This window comes from Pleurodeles waltl, chromosome 3_1 (assembly GCF_031143425.1).
Source record: "Pleurodeles waltl isolate 20211129_DDA chromosome 3_1, aPleWal1.hap1.20221129, whole genome shotgun sequence".
Taxonomy (NCBI): Eukaryota; Metazoa; Chordata; class Amphibia; order Caudata; family Salamandridae; genus Pleurodeles; species Pleurodeles waltl.
Window position 1 is genome coordinate 226128291 of NC_090440.1, and position 14818 is coordinate 226143108.

A 14818-nucleotide genomic window follows, 5' to 3' on the forward strand; every position below is an offset into this window, starting at 1 on the left:
CATTTATACAAATGGCTAATGCTGCACTGAGAAGAAAACTGATTGGAAGGGCTCATATTTTATGTTACCCTTCTAAATTGCCTACATTTTGGAGGTGCTGCAGCGCCTGCCACGCCCCTAGTTTCAGTGCCCCTATGCTGCAGTAACAAAGTACGTGACTTAACGTTTCATTTGATGAAGGAAATTCGTAATTTGCTTGGTTAAATGGTCACACCCATGGATCAACTGCATAATACAGGCCCCACAGAGCTTCAATGAGGGAGGGGTGAGACCACCTAGGCTTTCCCATCTCAGTGGTGAGGAGGCCACATTCACCTCATGAAGTGTGGCTCAATGGTTAGAGCGGCAGACCATGAAGCAGAGATCTGGCTCAAGACCAGGGTTCAAGTCCCGCTTCGGCAGGTCTTGGGCTCAATTCCCCTTGACCAGATAATTCTTGCCTCGGTGCCTAATCTAATTCATGGGTCCCACTCTGCCACTCTGGGCAATAGCTTGCTTAATCTCCACAACGGCCCCAACAGTGCTTGGATGCCTGGCTTCACCCTGGGGGTGCTCAGGAGTGGGTGCCTCACAGGGAAAAGCCAGGAGGGGTTCCATAGCGGTATGAGTACAGCACCTTGAGACCCTAACGGGTGAGTAGTGCGCTATACAAGTGCTAATTTACATTTTTACAATTTACATTTTACCTCATCTGTTGTAAAATGAGAGGGCAGAAAATGAATACAAACGTATTGCTTGTTTCTTCCTGCTTGTTAGACCTGTCAGCCCCTGGTGTGGTTTACCCTGCCTTTTGGCTTCTGACCTCCAGTTTCTGATCCTATGCTGAATTTATTTTTGCTGGCTTTAGGACTCTGGGCACTTTACCACTGCTGACCAGTGCTAAAGTGCAAGTGCTCTCTGTCTAAATGGTATTGGTAATTGGTTTATCCATGATTGGCATATTTGATTTACCAGCAAGTCCCAAGTATTATGCAGCTAGTGTGCCCATGGCCTGTAAATCAAATGCTACTAGTGGGCTTGCAGCATTGATTGTGCCACCCACATGAGTAGCCCCGCAAACATATCTCAGGTCTTCCATTGCAGTGCCTGTGTGTGCAGTTTTAAACTGCCATTTCGACCTGGCAAGTGCACCCACTTGCCAGTCCCAAAACGTCCTTTTTTACTGCATGTAAGTCACCCCTAATCTGGCAGCCCCATGGGCAGGGTGCAGTATATTTAAATGGTAGGGCATGCATTGGTGTGTTTTACATGACCTGACAGGAAAATAACTGCTCAATTTGGTGTTCACTATTGCATGGACTATCTATCCCCTAGGGTAACATGGGGATTGCCTTGAAATATCTTTGAAGTATAATGTCCCATTGGAAGCAGATAGGGATATAGTGTTTGGGGTCTCTGAACATCTTTTGGTAAAGTTGGTTTTTAAACTGTAAGTTTGAAAATGCCACTTAAAGAAAGTGGGTGTTTTCTTGCTTAACCGTTCCATGCCTCTGCTTGTCTGTGGAATACACGTCTGGGTCAGGATGACAGTTGGGCTGTTTATGAATTCACTTAAGAGGGTCACATAAAGAGAGCTGAGATGTGCCCTGCATATCCTGATGTGTCAGGATGGAAACCACTGCCAACTAGAGACCCCATTTCTAACACTGCTGGTCGTCAGGGACACCAGAGATATGCAAATGCACCTTCGTGTCTCACCGGTCACTAGGAATCCAGACTTCACCAGGAGCAGGGGGGAAAGACCAACAGACATCTTGTGTGTGACTGGGAATAGCCCCCTTAGAAGAGTAGACAGAAGACTTACAGATAAATTACTCTCCATAGAAGTCTGCTGCGACCGTTTGTTTGCACTTCACATATTTAACTTTCTGTCGGGAAGGCTCATGGTCTAGGATATGCATCTTTGGTGATCTCTTATCAGTCACACTGGGCTGACAAAGAAGTTGGGTGTTGAGCTTCCCTTTCACCCTATTTCTCTTCGTCCTCTTCCTCACTCTGTTATTTCGCAGTGTCTATTGCTTTCTCTCCTCTGCTTTATGATCTTTTCCTCTTTTTTGTTAATCTCTTTTACCATCCTTCTCCATTCTTTGTTCCTCTATCCCTTTCCTTTTATCTGCATTTCTTCCCTCCTTCTCTTATTTTCCCTTTGGCCATACATCTCTGGTACACTCTTTTGATGTTTCACTTTGCCTTTCTATCCCTTTTCTGCAATAATTCCTCACTTTTCTGCTGTTGTCTGTCCGTTCAAAAGCATAGCAAATCACCCTCTATGCCAGCTTAAGTGAGTGTGTTTCTCAATATTATGAAGGCACGACAATGTAGTAGCTCTGCCCATCAGATACACTTTGAGCATTTCCCAGGTAAGGGAATATTTGGGCACTGATCCCATGTTCGAATTAAGAAATTTAGTAATGGCCAAGCATACCTCGCTTCATAATACAGGATCAAGGAGCATGGCAGAGGGGTCTCTGAAGCATCCCTCCCACCCCTAGCCCCAGCCCCAGCCCCATCCCCAACAGGACATACATAGGACTACATCTCATATACCATTTGGGAATGTCCGAGATGGTGTGGTGCAAGTATGCAATATTTGATACCCAGGGGACTAGATTTTGAGAGCTAAACCAATAGTCTCTACGTAACAAGAAGTTGTGCACTGAGGAGTAATATGATTACATTTTCTCCTGGATGCGTCTAAGGGCCTCATTTGTGGTTCAGTGGAATAGGAGAACAAGGGCCAGATTAGCGGTATCAGGCATTTCCCTGGGAGGCTAAAAGGGTGGGGGCCGGTTTTGTTACTGAGGGCGGGTTTGGCAGTGGTGCTGCAATATCGTCCCCAGTAACAAAAGCAGCAATCTAGCATAACCCACTCACTCTTGTTTCCAGCCACTGTGCGGGCTCTGGTCTTACAGTATTGCCAGGGTTTTTTTGGGTTCCCAGTCAGGCCCTGAGTAGAATGTTCCAAAGAGGTTGCACTACCGCCTGTCAATCCCAGGGTTGCCTGGCTCCTTTTAGAAGGGAAAAAACTGTAGGGCTACTGTCACCAGAGCCTGAGCTAGCTGTTCTGATGAGAACTTGTGACCCAGAGATCCATCCGTCACAGCATCGCTGGGTCATAGTGATAGGTGCATGTGGGTTTCCATCTGGGGTTGTGTGTTCCAAAAGATGCTTCTCATCTTTATAGTGCCCCACCCTACTGTCTGCAGGTCGACCTTCACTGATTTTCCCTGCACGTCATGAGAGACATGGACAGGGAAAATGTAGAATGGACACCACATGCATTAAGAAAACTGCACATCTGGGACAGTTATTATTTATTTTGTGAAAATGAACATCTACTTTTGGAGTTTTTTCTCTAAACAAAATATTTTTTTGGAGTGGCCCCTTTAATCATAGTGTCCGTTCGGCAATTGCAGTGCTGTGATTTGGGCCACCACAGTGGCAGCTCCTTTCGCAGCACAGGGATCCTGGCTAGACAGGAAGAGATCTCTGAATTGGGTGGACAAGCCACCAATAGAGTGGCAGACACCAGCAAATCATCCTGTAGGGTCTAAACGACCTCCTACATCTTCAAGTATCTTCTACCCCTAATATCACCTTAATCTCACCATAAGATACAGCAATGGCCTTGACATCTGACTTAGTGGTGGGTATACAACAAGACTGAAGTCCCCTTCTCATATGATAGTACTCTCTTTTAAACATTAGGGGCCAGATGTAGCAAAGGGTTTTACCCATTCTGTACCTATGGGAAAATGTGTTTGTACATATGGCCCTAAGTGTCAACATTAGGAATGTGTTTATAAAAGCGACAGTCATATCTAGTAACGTGTCCTGCAGTATGAAATAATGACCTCTGGGTCCCTTTGTACCATACCAGATTTGAAGCCTAGTGCTTTATGGATCAGTATACAGACACCATCATCCCATGGAGTATGCACTGTAGGAAGCAAAAGAAATCTACTTTCACCCTATGGGAAGCAAAGTGCACCTAGCTTCATGGATCACAAAGTCTGTCCTGCGACATGCCCAAGTCTGGCCTATTCCTGACGACTTAGCTTAGCACAGGTCTACCCTTCTCCGGTGTCAGAACCACTTTCAGAGGGCCACGGGGCAAGCAGGGGTTACGGTGCCCAACCGTGGGAGTTGTGACCTTTTACTGCTGATGTCCCGTGCCTGACTTACTATGGATTCTGAGTAACTGGCCCAAGTACCCTTTCTGCACTTGACTCTCAGGGTTCCATGTTCTAAGCAGTCCAAGGCTCCCTTGGGGAGGAAGTGTGGATACAGGATAGTGAACACGGGCTCATGACTAAAAATGCTTATAGCAGCAGCAATAAATCATGGTCCAGCCAAATTCTCACTTTTATGAAAAGAGTGAAGTATTTTATTTCTGCCGCTTACCAACACAAAGGGAAAATGAAACATCCAAAAACAATTACACAGCCCCTCTTGAGGTTGGGGCTCTAGTCTTTCAATGGCAATTCCCTGTCCCTCTCCTTCCTCTTGTTAACGAAAGTGGTTGTTCCCTATTCACTGTTCTTAACATCCAGGGTATTACCTACTAGAAGTCTGTCTCAAGAATCCACTTTGACTCCAACTTAGAGTCAACGGTGTTCCAAGGCTGCAGCCAGGTGTATCGTCAACCCCCTACTCTAGCAGCTACAATGGGGGTGGTGTTCTTGATGGGCCTCTTCTCTCTGCAACTTGTTAGACAAAGACTCATAAATAACATGAAATGGTGGGTGGGTGAGTGAGTGAATAAAATGATGGATTGGTAAGTGAGCGTGGATGGGTGGATGGATGTCTGGATCAACGAGTAAAAGGATGAAAGTAAGGATGGATGAGTGAAAGAATGTCTGAATTAGAGAAAGGAAGGGTGGATGGATGGATTGGAGGAGTGAAAGGGTGAATGGAGAAATGGAACAAAAGGGCGGGTCGATGGATGAGTAAAAGGTTGGATGGATGAGTGAAAGGATGGAGCTGTGGCGTTTGAACCCCCAACTTTAGCAGCTACAGGGGGAGTGGAGTTTTTGATGGACCTCTTTTCTCTGCAACATGGCAAACAAAGGTGAATGAATGAGTGAAAGGATGGATGGGTGAGTTGAGGGATGAATGTATGAATCGACAATTGGATGAATGATTGAAAAGTTAGATGTAGGGATGGATGAGTGGAAGAATTGATTAATGAGTAAAAGGGAGGGGGATGGTTGGATGGATGAAAGGATGAATAAGTGAAAGGGTGGATGGCTGAGTGAAAAAGAGGGTGGATGGATGATCAGAGTATGATGGATGAGACTGAAAGGATGGATGACTGGGTGAAACAGAGGGTGGATGGATGGGAAGAGTGATAGGGAGGATGGCAGATGGATGAACTGAAAGGATGGGTGGATGGAGTGAAAGCGAGAATGGATGGATGAGCAAAAGGTTGGATGGATGAGTGAAAGGATGGATGTGTGAAAAGGAGGGTGGATGGATGAAAGTGTGGATGAAAGAATGACTGAAACAACTGATGGATGAGTGTAAGGGTGGGTGAACGGATGGATGGATGAGTGAAAGCTTGGATGGATGAGTCATGGATGGATGGGTGAGTGAAAGGGTAGATGGATGGATGGGTGGAAGGGGGTAAGGATGAGTGAAAGCATGGATGGATGGATGAGTGAAAGGGAGGATGGATGGATGGAGTGAAACAGTGAATGGCAGATGAATGACTGAAAGAATGAATGGATGACTGAAAGGGTGGATGGAGAGAAGGATGAGTGAAAGTGTGGATGGATTAATAAGTCAAAGGGTGGATGGAGAGATGGATGCATGAAAGGATGGATGAATAGATAGATGGATGGATGGATGGGTTTGATGGATAGGTTTGGAGATGGTGGGTAGGTTTAGATATGGATGGGCAGACGTACAAAATGGTTAAAGACTGAATGATTGATGAAAGAATGAATGGATGACAAAATGTAAAGGTGAAATTGCGAATAACATCAGGTGGATGGCAGGATGAAAGGATGAATAGATAGATGCTTGGATGAAAGAGACAAGAGACCTATTGTTTAGAGGGTCTTGATGACTTGCTTTATTTGCTTGGTGCCATGAGAGTTTTGGTTCACTGTGGGGGGTATTTTGATTGTCTGGCTACTCCTTTGTGTCAGTTTGTCTGTCCATCCATCCAGTTAGGTGCGTAGCTTCAGGGGGTTGTTTGGGGTGTTACAACACCCTAATAAATGTATTACCTGATATTTGGGTGCAGGGGCTTTCAGTCTGGATGATGAGGTGTGTGTTGGATTTCACTAGGAATTTTTACATACAGACAAAAATGCACACACGCTCTCTCCCTCATTCTGTTTTGAAAGTCCTAAAAATTTTAGTTATTTTACAAAATATTACGTTTTCTTTTAATTAATACTCCCACCAATCAATCAATCAATCTATCGGTTTTTGTAAAGCGCAACTACTGACCCGTGAGCGTCTGAAGGCGCTGGCGGTGGGTCTGGGCCTCATTCAAAGAGCCATGCTTTGAGGTTTTTCTTGAAGATGATGAGAGATGGGCTTTTGTCTGAGGTGCGTGGGCAGGTTCCAATCCAATCCATAGTCTCCCCTCTTTCCACAGCCCCATAGGCCCCTCTCATGCACCCTGCTTATCGCATAATGCATTTTAACATTATAAGCCAGCGTGGTTGTTGGAAAATCTGAAGCTCACACTCGCCCAGTCTTACTTACCAAGCAATGCCCCAGCCAATTACAGCTGATTTATGGCTTTAATTTAGTCTGTATATCGCAGCTATAAACTCCTAACATAAAATATTGTATCTGTTCATTATGTGATGCATATGGAATATCTGCAAAGATGTTTGAAGGAGGCTGTAAGTGCAGGTTTTAATTTCACCATCAACATTTCCATAAAAATATGAAATATAATAGCAATGCTGAAAATGGAAAAAAAACTTCGGGATCCCAAAAATTGAAGGTCAAGTGGTGGCATCACAAAGAGGGTGGAGTCATGAGGGGCGGAATGGATAAAGTCGTGAGGGAACTAGTATGCCCATCAACTTATAAATGTGTTTTAACAGCACTGCACCAAAGAAATTTGGCAACAACAAATTATCCATTCCGAATTAGTTATTTGGTCACAAGTAGGCTGCGTCTTAAAATGTGTATTTGTGTATCTAGCAAGTTCGGAGCGTAATAGCAGTAAGCTACCGCTGGTGAATAATGCTCTTGCTGGAGAGAGCTGCGTTCAGTCTAGTCACAAAATAGCTTATGTGGTAAATGTGCCAGCTGCAAAGCACAGAGTGTAACATGCAGGTCACAGATTTGTATTTTATACAGAAGTACATTTAATATAAATAGTTTTGTTGTAGAGATCCTTGGGTTTCCTACAGGTCACAAGGGTTATAATCCAGGGAACTGCATAGAATTCATTTTGGATGCTACTGTTTTTTTCTCATTAATCTAAGGTTGTTAAGAAGGGTTCCTTTGTGTAGTAATAGACGTGTATTAAAAAGTGCTATATAAATGGTTAATGGCGTAATTTCTCACTTAGACAGATACATCTGGTATTCTTAAAGTGCGAGCATAACTTTTATATACAGGGCTTGTGAAATGTATACACCTGCCCCAAAATCATATTTGTCTTTTATGCTTTGTGCAGCAATAAGCTGAGTATGTTTGTTTTCCTGACGGCATGGGCATCAACGCATTAGGGTCCAGCTATCTCTCAGCCGTTAAAAAGAACACTGATGGCCCATTAAGTAAAGCATTGTTTTGGGCCCAATTGGTACTGGATATAAGAGGCCTTCTTCAGCCCCTGCAGATTGCTGCTCTGAACACTAAGGGGCATATTTATACTCTACTTGCGCCGAATGTGCGTCAAAAAATTTGACGCACATTCGGCGCAAACCCTGCCCCATATTTATACTTCGACGCCCGACCCCGCGGACGTCAAAACCCCACCATGTGCATCATTTTTTGGAAGGGGGAATCTGCCTTGCGTTAATTATATGCAGGGTAGGCGTTCCCTTCCAAAAAATGACTTTAAGGCCTGTGCGCCTTATTTATACTCCTGCGTCATTTTGACGCACAGGAGGGGGCGGGCCTTAAAAACCGGCGCCCAGCCTGATGGGCGCTGGTTTTTAACGCCTGGATCAGGGCAGGCGTTAAGGGACCTGTGGGCTCGGAAGGAGCCCAGAGGTGCCCTCCCATGCCCCCAGGTACACCCCCTACTACCCTTGCCCACCCCAGGAGGACACCCAAGGATGGAGGGACCCATCCCAGGGAAGGAAAGGTAAATTCTGGTAAGTATATTTTTTTATTTTTTTTGAAGTGGCATAGGGGGGCCTGATTTGGCCCCCTACATGCCACTAAGCCCAATGACCATGCCCAGGGGACATAGGTCCCCTGGGCATGGCCATTGGGCAAGGGGGCATGATTCCTGTCTTTGCTATGACAGGTGTCATGTCAATGGGGATTGTGTGTAAAACAAAATGGCGCAAGTCCGGTGTGAGGCCTGATTTTTGGCTCAGACCTGACTTGCACCATTTTTTGACGCACAACCCCCATTTTCCCATACGCCGACGCTGCCTGGTGTGAGTCTTTTTTTTTTTACGCGTACCAGTCCACAGCGCCAGCAAACGTCATTCCATAAATGGTGCGTTGGAATGGCGTTAGCCGGCGGTAAAAAAATTTACGCACAACTGCGTTGGCGCAGTTGTGTGTCAAAAAGTATAAATATGGCCCTAAGCGTGCAAAGTGTCAGCACTACTGAATCAGCACATTTCACTGGGTTGAGCATGAACCGCCGGTTCCGACTGGATCCACATTTTTCCAGACCATCCCTTTCATTGGCCAGTCTGCCGAGGGGAGAAAATCAAACGGGGAATGGAAAGATTGTGCACAGGAAATATTTAGAAAAGAAATAGAGACAGAAGAGAGAAGTGTGAAGATAGAAATAGAAAAAACAGAGATCCTGCGCAAGCAAAGGCAAGTTCAATTGAGAAAAAATAAGCATAAAAGTAGGAAAAAGCGGGAGACATGAAGGGCCATACCCAAACCGGAGGTTACCTATATTCAAGTAAAGAACCTCACTGCATGTAGGACCTTCATATGTGAAGTAAGTTCCTTTTCTCATACCACTTTTATGTTTTCCCTTGACAACTGACACATTTGGAATTCACCACTCATAGATTTGACTGTGCAGGAAGCTCTAATACTTCCCCTTGCAAAGTGTTGTGGTGTTCCCTGCTATTTCTGCAACTGTCCGAGCTTGAGGGGGTCATGCTACTGCTTATGGAGTAAATCTCTTTGTGACAAAGGCTTAACAGAAGCTGTCCGTTCACACTATACTTGGTCCTCATTACAATTTCCCTGTAATCTGGTGCTGGATTCGGGGGACCAGACACATCAATTCCAGTTGATATCCCTGCACCGAACTACAGGAAATACAAGCTATTTTCTCTGGAATGGGAATAACATGGATTTAGGAATACTAGGTCTAATTTCATGTATTCTCCCCATGGTGAGGAACAGACCAGTTCCAAATCCACATCTATTTACATTTGCTTGGAGAAGGTCATAAATGGGTGCCTGCGCTTTCCTGAGACCCCTGGTGCAGGTAGCGAAGGGTGGAGAAAGGGCAGAGAAGGTGAGAGGGAGACTGGGGGTAAGATGGTATTTGCTGCTGTGCAGGCGCAGGATAGGCTATAGGGTGCAGACCTCAGCAACACTCATGATACAATGATAATCCAGGGACTTGTATTTATCTAGGACAAGAAAGTATTCCAATTCTGAGTTAGGTCTTAGGAATTGCACGCATATTTTTTGTGCCTTCTGAACCAAAATCCTTACCAAAACCCTCATGCGCTTGACATGCTGATATAAACCTGGGCAAAACTGTGGTCTTGTTCACATAGGGGAATACCAAGTGCGGCAAGCTCCGTATATTTTATGCTTGTGACCCGTGCACTTGTGCTCAAACGGATGTTCAAGCAGAGGGTCGCAGAATTACGAGGTATTTGTAATCAAGGCTTGCGTCTTTTTGTCTGCAACTTTGAAAATTGACAAATTGACCAATTTTTCAGACTTTTAATGGGCAGGTGTGACACCCCTGGGGAAGGTCAGTTTCAGTAGCTTGTCCTTGTACTTTCTTAGCCAATTTCATTAAAAAATTGTGATTTAAAAAGCACTATTTGTCCCATTTTTAAATGTTCCCCGTGGTAGAACTTCTTTGACTCCAACTGAAAACGACGAGGTGTGTACATTTGGCTAACTGTCTGCATTTTGTGTTATAGTTGGAAGCAGGCAGGAGGTTTATATTTTGGGCTACTCTCTTGGTGCCACTCCAGGTTCACTACTACAATCATGGGGCAAAACCTCAGAAGATGATGGTGCAAGGGACCAGCAATTCCCATCCCCGAGAACTGTGCTACTCAAAATCGGAGCCTTAACATTCACCTTTCAGTAGGTGGATCTGTTTTGCATCTTCGTATACTTAAATCATGCTCCTATGGACGTTTCTTAAGAGATGGGCCTCACATCTTCAACCCCTAAAATCTATATTGTGTAAATTAACAACACTGAACTTAATTGTCCCTGCGCCTTTTTGTCAATAACTACACGCATGTGAATCCAATATTCGATTCTCAGTTCTAAGCTATCACTGAAATTCCAACAGGCGTACTATCCTTCAGCTGCCCAGGTAATACAGATGAAATACATCCTCGGGGCATGTGGCGAGTGCCTGATCATGGGTAAGACAGAGGGCCCCCTCTGGGTATCTTGGGTTGGGGGGTGGGGGGGGCGGCTGAGGTTTTCTTACGCCACTGCCAGGGGTGAGGCTTTGCTATAGAATAGTGGGCTATGAGGCACACCATAGAGCTAGGGTGTTCTTAACGATATTTAGAGTCCTTATTTGTGGATGCTCACTTTTGAAGTGTTTACATGCGAAGACACAAAGGCCCATATTTATACTTTTTTAGCGCCACATTTGCGCCGCTTTTTGACGCAAAAACGGCGCAAATTTACAAAATACAATTGGGGCATATTTATACTCTGTTTGCACCAAATTAGTGTCATTTTTTTTTACTCTAATTCGGTGCAAAACTAACTCCATATTTATACTTTGGTGCTAGACCCCTCTAGCACCAAATTTATGGAGTTAAAGTCATTTTTTGAAAGTGGAGTCCTACTTTGCCTTAATGAGATGCAAGGTAGGCGTTCCCGTGCAAAAAATGACTCTATGGCCTTAACACCATATTTAGGGGCATATTTATACTCTGCGGCGTATTTATACTCTGTTTGCACCGAATTAGTGTCATTTTTTTTTACTCTAATTCGGTGCAAAACTAACTCCATATTTATACTTTGGTGCTAGACCCATCTAGCACCAAGGCCCTGATTTAAACTTTTTTTGCACCGCATTAACGTCATTTTATGACACAAAAGTGGCGCAAACTTACAAAATATTGGCCCTTATTTATACTTTTTGCTGCAAAACTGCACTAACTCAGTTTTGCACCAAAAAGTTGAGCACCGGCTTGCACCATTTCTGTGCACCAGCCAGGCACCATATTTATGGAATGGTGCAAGCCGGTGCAAAGGGTAGGCTAGAGTTTAAAAAAATGACTTTAGTCGGGTGGGGCTGGCAGTATAGAAGAAGAGGGTTTAGCACCAAAAAATGGCTTTAGGCAGGTTAGAGTAAAAATAAATGACTCTAACCAGATTAGCGTCATTTTATGGTGCTAAACCTACCATGCCACATGACTCCTGCCTTAGGAAAGGCAGGAGTCATGCCCACCACCCCAGTGGCCAGCACAGAGGACAGGGGTCCCCTGGGCATGGCCATTGCACCCGGTGCCATATATGGGGGCCCATTTCAGGGCCCCCTATGGCACTTTCAAAAATAAAATGCACTTACCTGTACTTACCTGGGATGGGGTCCCCCATCCTCGCAGTCCCTCTAGTGTTGGTAGGGGTGCCCCTAGGGCCTAGGGAGGGCACCTCTGGGCTTATTCCATGGTGTTCCACCATGGAAATAGGGCCACAGGTCCCCTAAGACCTGCCCTGACCCAGGTCTTAAAAAATGGGGCAAAGCAAGCTTTGCCCCATTTTTTGACCCTTCCTCCCTCCTTTGCACCATTTTTACATGGGAGTATAAATATGGTGTTAAGGCCATAGAGTCATTTTTTTGCACGGGAACGCCTACCTTGCATCTCATTAAGGCAAGGTAGGTTTCCACTTCCAAAAAATGACTTTAACTCCATAAATTTGGTGCTAGACGGGTCTAGCACCAAAGTATAAATATGGAGTTAGTTTTGCACTGAATTAGAGTAAAAAAAAAATGACGCTAATTCATTGCAAACAGAGTATAAATACGCCCCTTAGCGTCAAAAAATGATGCTAATCTGGTCAGAATCATTTATTTTGACTCAAAACTGCCTAACGTAATTTTTTTTTTAAGCTAGCCTACCCTTTGCACCGGCTTGCACCATTCCATAAATATGGTGCCCAGCTGGTGCTAAAAAATGGTGCAAGCCGGTGCAAAACTTTTTGGGGCAAAATTGCCTTAGTGCAGTTTTGCACCAAAAAGTATAAATAAGGCCCAATTGTATTTTGCAAGTTTGCGCTGCTTTTGCGTCAAAACATGACGCAAATGCGGCGCTAAAAAAGTATAAGTATGGGCCAAAGTTTATTAGAGTGTGCAATTACGCGACACCGAAACACATTTTTTTTTATATTAAGGTTTCTTTTAAACCCATTTGTAGCTTAGGCTTTCTATTTTGTTAGTAACAATTTGTATCTTTTCATGAACTTCTTTTTTGTTCTTTAGGGCCATATGTACGAACACATTTTCCCATAAGGACAGAATGAGTAAAACCCTTTGCTACATCTGGCCCTTACTCTTTAACTGTGCTGCTATCTACTGTGTTATAGCACTGCTCAGCTGTAACTCGTTCCGATCACAGGCTTTCATTAAGGTCTATGCAATGAAAAGGTGAGACAACTGTATTTTTAAGGAATCATGCCTGCTGGGCAGGTCCTCATGCATATAAAATGTCATTGGCCACTCTCCTCCATTTTGTGCTAGGTACTTATTTGCCTGTCAACTTAGGTTTTTTGATGCTGTCACATGGGAGTGAAGGTACTTAGGAAGTGAGTCCGAGGGACCGAGGAACTTGAAGACTAACATTTTCAGAAACTACAATTCATATCCTTTTGGTACCTTATTTTACTATGTTTTTAACAAAATAAAACTTTAAAACCAGTGTTATCTGTTACCAAGGTTCATATTACTGTTTGCCTACTCTTGCCTATTACATGTTCTTTTAAAAAATTGTAAAACCAGTGTCTTTTAAACCATTTTATTGAATTTACTCAGTAACATCATTCAATGCAATAAACTGACATGGTACATTGACAGTAAAAAGATGACATTGTACAAATTCAGAGGAAGTCTTGGTTCTTATCATGAACTTGCATAACAAACCAAATGAGTGGGAACATGCGACAATACTACGTCTGTACAGGACATATATAAACATTAGTTAAATTCCTTTCCAGTCCAAATCTACAATTTCGTCAGAGTTTATCATGGTATCCACAACGTTAACAAATATCATCAGCCTATTTCACAGTATCATCTAGGCATAGGGTAAAAATACATCGGCTCATTGGGGGGAGCCAATCAAGGTAATCTACAACATCGAGAGATAATAGGGTAACACAAGCACAGGTCCATCCATTGGTTTATGTTGGGGAGTAAAGGTCCATGGTCTCCCAGGCTCTTAAGGAAATGCGGTTTTTGTTAAGGTGAGTAGTAGCCTTAGTCCGACTGGCCCTAGCTATAGGTTTGTACATTTGCCAAGAGAACTTGTCAGTCTGCTGCTATAGGGTACTTCCATAGTCCACAAGCTTCCTCCGGTCTGAGAGCCATTGCCTCTGCTTGTCCCCACTTATGCATCGCCCTGCAGCAGTGTGCCATGTTCGGTAATGTTGAGGCTTTCCAATACATGGCTATGAGCCTGCATGTGATCAATAGTGTGAAATCAATGAATCTATTTGCAGCCCTAGACGCTTTCAGGCATTGAAATAGTCCTAGCAAGGAGTCCTCTAAGGTAACCACCACAGCCCGACCAGTCACTTCTGCTAGTGCTGCAGAAACCACTTCCCACAGTGCCATGGGAGCCGGGCAGCTCCAAAACAAGTGCCCCATATCAGCCCCTAGCTGTTGACATTGGGGGCATTCAGAGGGGGCCCAAACATACGATTAAGTGTTACTGGGGTATGGTAAGCCCTATGGAGTAATAGTGTGCTGAATATATTGGAACGTAGCGCTCCGTGACACTTTCCTGGGATAGTGGAGTGCTCTCTCCCATTCTTTTTGTGTTAGGTCTCTTCCCACATCCCCCTTCCACCATCTGCGGGTCGCTAGGAATGGATCATTTGTGGTATATGCTAGGGCGTGAACAAACCAGGTGGTGAGCTTGCACCCACTGCACATTATATATAATGTTTGTATCAAAGGATGGTGGTCAGGTTCCATGTCCATGATGCCCCACAAGATTCCCAGCACAGCCAGCATGCTTCCAAAAGCCAGAAAATTACCTGCCAGAAGCCCATACCTTTCTTGTAAACTATCATAGGGCATGAGTACTGAGAATAATATACCAAGTGTGTTGACTCCGGCCACTTCCCAAGTCTCTACTCCCTCCCTGCCCAGCATATCACTAAAGAGAGCAATGGAACCCAGGGAAATCTCTGATGAGTATCAGGGTACGCGATGCATAAGTTGCAGACTATAATGGAGGCTATTATACGCTATCCT

General features: G+C 44.4%; 1 protein-coding gene across 1 annotated transcript in view; it reads left to right on the forward strand.

Moving 5' to 3' along the window:
- Positions 1 to 14818, forward strand: part of HCN4 (hyperpolarization activated cyclic nucleotide gated potassium channel 4) — a 674065-nt gene that overhangs the window by 149295 nt on the left and 509952 nt on the right. The gene's annotated exons all lie outside the window — the stretch shown is intronic.